This window comes from Ursus maritimus, unplaced genomic scaffold (genome assembly GCF_017311325.1).
Source record: "Ursus maritimus isolate PB19 unplaced genomic scaffold, ASM1731132v1 scaffold_20, whole genome shotgun sequence".
Classification (NCBI taxonomy): Eukaryota; Metazoa; Chordata; class Mammalia; order Carnivora; family Ursidae; genus Ursus; species Ursus maritimus.
In genome coordinates this window covers 513,278-521,189 of record NW_024424453.1, presented here as the reverse complement: position 1 = coordinate 521,189, position 7,912 = coordinate 513,278, and positions in this window count along the sequence as shown.

The following is a 7,912-nucleotide window of genomic DNA, read 5'->3' as shown; positions in this document are numbered from 1 at the left end:
AACAGGTTGTTTTTAAATTAATGTTAGTATCAATACTATTAGTATATTTTTGAGTAACACTTTAAGATTTACTCTCTTGAAAAGTCTTTTTAATGTAATAATGTTTCTATGCTAAAGAGCTGCCTGTCTTTGGAAAATCATAACATTCAGCTGTAGGAATTTAGTTCCTCTGAATCCATGTTTTCACATCTGCTAAACTGAAGGACTAGGCCAGATCTTTAATGCCCTTTGATTTCTAAATGTTGGAGCTTCTTTAAGATACGGGGCGGGGGGGAGTTTGCTGAGAAATCCAGTATATGGATATCAAAACAAACTACACATTTACAGATAGTGAGGATTGAATATATATGTATTTTTTTTATTTCAAGTTTTTATTTAAATTCCAAGTGAGTTGACACAGTGTAATTAGTTTCAGGTGTGGAATTTAGTGATTCATCACTTACATGAACACTTAGTACTCATCGCAGCAAGTGCCCTCCTTAATATGCATCACCTGTTTAACCCATCCCCCTGCCCACCTCCCCTGCAGTAATCCTCAGCTTGTTTTTTATGGTTATGAGTCTGCTCTAGGGTTTGCTTTTCTTTTTCTTCCCCATATTAATGTTTTGTTTCTTAAATTTCATAGATGAGTGAAGTCTTACAGTATCTTTCTCTCATGACTTATTTTGCATAGCATAATACACTAGCTCCATCCACGTCACAGCAAATGGCAAGATTTCATTCCTTTTGATGGCTGAGTAATATTCCATTGTATATATATGACACCTCTTCTTTATGCATTCATGTGTCGATGGACATTTGGGCTCTTTCCGTAATTTGGATATTGTAGATACTGCTAGTATAAACCTTGGGTACACGTATCCCTTTGAATCAGTATTTTTGTATCCTTTAGGTAAATATCTAGTAATGCAATTGCTTGGTCATAGGGTATTCTATTTTTAACTTTTTGAGGAACCCGCATATATATTGTTTTCAGAATGGCTGCAGCAGTTTTCAACCCCACCAACAGTGTAAGCGTGCTCCCCTTTTCTGCATCCTTGTCAACACCTGTTGTTTCCTGTGTTAATTGTAGCCATTCTGACAGGCGTGAGGTGGTATCTCATTGTAGTTTTGATTTGCAGTTCCCTGATGATGAGTGATGTGGAGCATCTTTTCATGTGTCTATTGGCCATCTGGATGTCTTCTTTGGAAAAATGTGCATTCATGTCTTCTGCCCATTTCTTAACTGGATTATGTTTTTTGGGTGTTGAGTTTGATAAGTTCTTTATAGATTTTAGATACTGACCCTTCATCAGATATGTCATTTGCAAATATTTTCTCCCATTTGGTAGGTTCCCTTTTAGTTTTGTTAACTGGTTCCTTTGACTTTATCAAAATAAAATCCCGATGGTTCATTTTTGCTTTTGCTTCCCTTGCCTCAGCAGATGTGTCCACTAAGAAGTTTACTACAGCTGATGTCAAAGAGCTTGGTGCCTGTGTTCTCCTCTAGAGTTTTGATGGATTCCTGTCTCACATTTAGGTCTTTCATCCGTTTTGAATTTATGTTTGTGTATGGTGTAAGAAAGTGGTCCGATTTATTTTTTTGCATGTTGCTATCCAGTGTTCCCAGCTCTTTGTTGAAAAGACTGTCTTTTTCCCCATTGGATATTCTTTCTTGCTTTGATTTGGGAATGTTGAACTACCCTTGCATCCCAGGGATGAATCCCATGTGGTAGTGATGGATAATCCTCTTAATGTACTGTTAGATCCTATTAGCTAGAATCTTGTTGAGAATTTTGGCATCCATATTCATCAGGGATATGGGTCTGTAATTCTCCATTTTGATGGGGTCTTTCCCTGGTTTGGGGATCAAGGTAATGCTGGCCTCATAGAATGAGTTTGATAGTTTTCCTTCTGTTTCTATTTTTTGAAACAGCTTCAGGAGAATAGGTATTATTTCTTCATTGAATGTTTGGTAGAATTCCCCAGGGAATCCAACAGGCCCTGGACTCTTGTTTTTTGGGAGGTTTTTGATCACTGCTTCAAATTCTTCACTGTTTATCAGTCTATTTAGATTGTCAATTTCTTTCTCTTTCAGTCTTGGTAGTTTATGGGTTTCCAGGAAGGCATCCATTTCTTCGAGGTTGCTTAATTTATTGGCATATAGTTGTTGATAATAGTTTCTCATTTCTTCGAGGTTGTTTAATTTATTGGCATATAGTTGTTGATAATAGTTTCTCATGATTGTTTCTACTTCCTTGGTGTTAGTCGTGATCTCTCCCCTTTCATTCATAATCTTATTAATTTGGGTCCTTTCTCTATTTTTTTGAATAAGTCTGGCCAGTGGCTGATCTATCTTATTAATTCTTTCAAAGAACCAGCTTCTAGTATTGTTGATCTGCTCTACTGTATTTCTGGTTTCTAATTCATTAATCTCTGCTCTAATCTTAATCAGTTGTCTTTTCATGCATGGCTTAGGCCTGTTCTTTTGTTCCATCTCCAGCTGTTTAAGGTGTGAGTATAAGGACTGCATTTTAGATTTTTCTGTTCTTTTGAGTGAGGCTTGGATGGCTATGTATTTCCCCCCCTCAGGACCACCTGTGCAATGTCCCATAGGTTTTGGACCAATGTGTTTTCATTCTCATTGGTTTCCATAAATTGCTTAAGTTCTTCTTTAATTTCCTGGTTTACCCAAACATTCTTAAGCAGGATGATCCTTAGTTTCCAAGTGTTTGAGTTTCTTCCAATTTTTTTCTTGTGATTGCATTCATTCCAGTTTCAAAGCATTGTGGTCTGAGAGTATGCAGGGAATAATCTCAATCTTTTGGTATCAGTTGAGACCTGCTTTGTGACCCAGTATATGGTCTACTCTGGAGAAAGTTCCATGTGCATTTGAAAAGAATGAGTATTCTGTTATTCTAGGGTGGAATGTTCTGTATGTATCTATGAGGTCCATCTGGTCCAGTGTGTCATTCAAAGCTCTTCTTTCTCTGTTGATTTTCTGCTTAGATGATCTGTCTATTGCTGAGAGTGGAGTGTTGAGATCCCCTACTATTAACATATTATTATCTATATGTCTCTTTATTCTGGTTAATGGTTGGCTTATGTAGTTGGCTCCTCCCCTGTTGGGGCATTGATATTTATAATTGTTAGATCCTCTTGTTGGATATACCCTTTAAGAATAATACAGTGTCCTTCTGTATCGCTAACTACAGTCTTTAGCTTAAACTTTAATTTGTCTGATATGAGAATTGCTACCCCAGCTTTCTTTTGAGGTCCATTGGCATGAAAAAATGGTTCTCCATCCCTTCACTTTCAGTCTGGATGTATCTTTAGGTTCAAAATGAGTCTCTTGTAGGCAGCATATGGATGGGTCATGTCTTTTTATCCAATCTGCAACCCTGTGGCATTTATGGGAGCATTTAGGCCGTTCACGTTGAGAGTGATTATTAAAAGGTATGATTTTAATGTCGTCATGTTGCCTGTGAAGTTCTTGTTTCTATAGATTGTCTCTGTAAATTTCTGTTCTGTATCACTCTTGGGGTCTTTCTCCTTTTTTAGAGCCCCCTTAATATTTCTTGCAGGGCTGGCTTGGTGGTCACATTTTCTTTCAGTTTCTGCTGGTCTTGGAAGCTCCTTGTCTCTCCATCCATTCTGAATGACAGCCTTGCTGAAGAAAGTGTCCTTGGCTGCATGTTCTTCTCACTTAGGGCTCTGAACATGTCTTGTCAGCCCTTTCTGGCTTGCCAGGTCTCTGTGGACAGGTCTGACGTTATTCTGATGTTCTTCCCTCTGTATGTAAGTAATCTGTTCCCTGTCGCCGCTTTCAAGCTTTTTTCCTTGGATCTAAGATTTGCAAATTGTAGTTTTCTATGTCGTGGTGTCTGTCTGTTCTCATTGATCTTGGGGAAAGTCCTCTCTGCCTTTTGGACACAAATGCTTGTTTCCTTCCTCAGTTTAGGGAAGTTCTCAGCTATGATTTGCTCAAATATATCTTCTAGACCTCTTTCTCCAACCTCTCCAGGATCCCAATAATTCTAATATTGGAACATTTCATTGAGTCACTAATCCCTCAGTTTGATTCCTTGGCTTTCATTTTTCCCATGTTGCCTCAGTTTCCTTCTTTTCTATCATCTTATCCTCTAACTCACTAATTTGTTCTTCTGCCTCATTTACCCTGGCAGTCAGAGCACCCAATTTAGACTGCATTTCATTCATAGCATTTTTAAGTTAGGCCTGATTAGATCTAATTTCTGCCCTCAGAGGTTCTATATTGTCACTAATATTTTTCTAAAGCCTAGATTTTGCCTTGATAATTGTTACTCTGAAGTCTATTTCCAACATTTGGTTATATCCATATTCATTGGTTCTGAGGCAGAGGCCACGGTCTCTGATTCTTTCCTTTGTTGGGGTTCCTTCTCTTAGCCATTCTGTTGAGGGGTGTTTGAGGCAGTGTACAGAGTCTAAATTACTGGCCACAATCCAAGCAAGATGTACTTGTTTTATAGGGACCTCAAGGTTGTGGGCCTCTTGTTCTTCCAGCCTGTCTTCTGGGGGGAGGGGTCTGCCACACTACTCAGGCCACCCTGTTTGGGCAGAGTTGCCCTGCCCCCTGTGTGTGGGGGGGGATGGGCTCAGTGAAAACCAGTTTTGGGGGGGCTTTTGTTCTTTGGTGGCTTTCCTTGGCAGCTTTTCATGTCAGAGCAGAAGTAACCTTATGAAACCTCTGTCTCAGAACAGAGAGATCACAATCTACTCTTCACTGAGCTTTCCAAGCCACACTGTCTCCATTTCTGTCTGTGCTACTAAAAACCCTCAGTGTCCTGGATTATGTGCCCCACTGCAGCACTCCCCGCTGTCACTCCCAGGGCCAGGCAGGTCTCTGCCCTTGTGCTTCTAAAACCACCAGCCACCCCTGGTTCACACGCACCCCATAGCTCCAAGTTTCAGTCTGGGGGGCTGCCCTAAAGTCCTTTCCCTGCCACTACCAGTCTATGAGTCTGTGCCTGGTACCAGCACAGGAGGCTTTTGCCTTTCCAGCACAAGAGCATGGAGGCTCCCTCCCCCTTCTGTTTATCTTCTGCTGTCTGCCCACAGAATCACGGCTCCCCACTTCATACCTTGAGACCAATCGCCGGAGATATTCTGTTTGTAGAGATCCAGATATATCTTCTTACATCTCAGGCTGATTTTGTCATTGTTCAGAATGGTCTGGTAGATATCCAACTTGATTCAGGGGACTGGTTGAAATAGGGTCCCCTACCCCTCTGTCAACTTAGTCTCTCCAGAAGATTGTTTTTCTTTTGGAGATTTAATGGAGAAATGTGTTCTTTGTCATATAAACCTATTTTGATTTGCAAACAGCTGTAGGTAAAACATTCTTTAAAAATTTACCAATAATATTTAAGAGAAAAGAACAACTTCCAAGTTATTTAAAATCCTATAATATTCCTATTTTTAATACAAATTTTTTATACTTGAATATCATGAATGCCTTGAAGGAGTAACCATACCAGCTGTGTGTGTTTGTATCTACATATCTCATATTATGGAACATGTACAAATTTTTATTATGTACAAAATTAAAGTCAGAAGTGGTAAAATATTGGTGAAAGGGCATAAACTTCCAGTTCTAAGACGAGTAAGTTCTGATAATGTAATGTGTAGCATGGTGACTAGAGTAAGCATGTTTCAAGTATATAATACAATATTGTTGAAGTAGATCTTTTCTTTAACGATTTTATTTCTGAGAGAATGCAGGGAGAGAGACAAGCAGACTCTGCATTGAGCATAGAGCTGGATGTGAGCCTTGATCCCATGACCCTGAGATGATGACCTGAGCCAAAATCAAGAGCCAGATGCTCAACCGAGTCTCCCTAAGAAGGTAATCTTAAATGTTCTCACTACCCATGCGAAATAGGAAATTATGTGAGGTGATAAAAGTGTTACCTAACTCTCCTAGTGATCATATATGCTTTATCAAGTCATCACATTGTATATCTCAAACTTATACAATGTTGTATATATCATTTACATCTCAAGAAAGCTAGTAAAAAAAAAAATGCTGTATGAAACCAGTCACAAAAGACCACATATTGTATCACTCCATTTAAATGAAAGGTCCAGAATAGGGAAATCCATTGAGAATAAAAATAAGTTTGTGGTGGTCTAGAACTGGGAGGATGGGGGTTTTGGGGAATGACTGTTCATGTGTACAGGGTTTCCTTTTGGGGTGTTATAAGTGTTCTATAGTAGTGGTAATAGTAGCATAAGCCTGAATAAACTAAAATAAGAATACACTTTAAATGGTTGATTATATTGCATGTGTACCTTATCACAATAGTTATTTCTCTAAAAAGGAAATTTAATGTTTAAGGATAACTTCTATTTATAATAATTTAAGTTGCATTAAAAGTTCAAGTCACCATTGTGTTTAATTCTTTATAAAAAATTATCTGTAACAAAAAATTTAGGAAAAAGAGAATGAGGTTTTTTGTAATTAAATAGTTATCAATAGATTTCTAAAAAGAGATTAATAAATACCAAATGTGTATCTAGTAAGAACATTTAGTTAAATATGGTATGAGAACACGTTTATTTGCACTCTTAAAATCCCACTAAGAGGAAGGTATTTTAATGCATATAGTTCCAAGGGAAGTGTTTGAAATAAAAATCATCACAGATTCTGATAGACCAAAGTGGATTGGTAAAAGGTATCAATCAGATATATGAAATTGAACAATTAGGTTATAAGTCCAATGGAGAGTAGCAGTGTGTCAAAAGGTACAAATATAGGGGATTATAAGGGTGGTTGCACCCCAGTTCCTCTTATCCAAGTCCTTTAGCCCAGAATATTCCCCTAAGCAGAAATTTATGGTATTTATTTGAAAAGCTGAACTATCCCAGACCCAAGATCTAGCAGTCACTCAGTAAAAATGTCAGGTCCCTTGTTCAATCACCCTAGAGTAAAGCCCAACAGTAAACAAACCTTCTGATTAAAATAAGCTTTCCAAGGTTTTTCTTAATGACTCACACGTACATTTATTTTATTTGAGGAAAATTCTAATGGAAACATCAGAAAGCAGAGTAGACAGATAAAGCTCTCTGGAGGAACACTGATAATTCAGAGAATACATGAAAATTTAAATCAACAAAAACACTGTAAAGAATATCTTTACATAGAAAATATTGCACATATTATATCCATGCAAAGAACAGTATTTTCTGAATAAGATATAGTCAAAGAACAAAATGCTCTAGGACAAAGGACCAGACAGCAAGTAATGAAAGATAATTAGAGGAAACTTAAAATAGATATAATCTCTGTGAAAGATAAGGTGAACATGAACAGATGGAGGGAATTATCAAAGAAGTCATGAAAAAAATTTCCCAGAACTGAAGGATAGAAATTTTCAGTTTGAAAGCGTAAGCCAAATATCGAGAAGAATAAATGTAAAACATTAAGATCCTAAAAACTTAGGAATACTAAGAAATACAAATCATAGTATCACTTGTCTTCCAAATAATACTAGTTGCTAGAATATACAGAATGAGGAGGAAGCATTTTTCCAGCAGACATATATAAAGCTAGTCAATAGATCAGATAGGAGATTATAATAAAGGTCTTTTCTTGTAAATGATTAAAAGTTTAATATTCCCTTTTAGTTTTGTTGATTGTTTCCTTTTATTTTGATGAAGTCCCAATAGTTTATTTTTGTTTTCGTTCCCTTGCCTCAGGAGACCTATCTAGCAAGATGTTGCTATGGCTGAGGTCAAGAGGTTACTGCCTGTGTTCTCCCCTAGGATTTTAATGGTTTCAAGTCTTACATTTAGGTCTTTAATCCATTTTGAATTTATTTTTGCATGTTTCTGTCCAGTTTTTCCAATACCATTTGTAGACAAGACTGTCTTTTTCCCATCACATGTCCTTTCC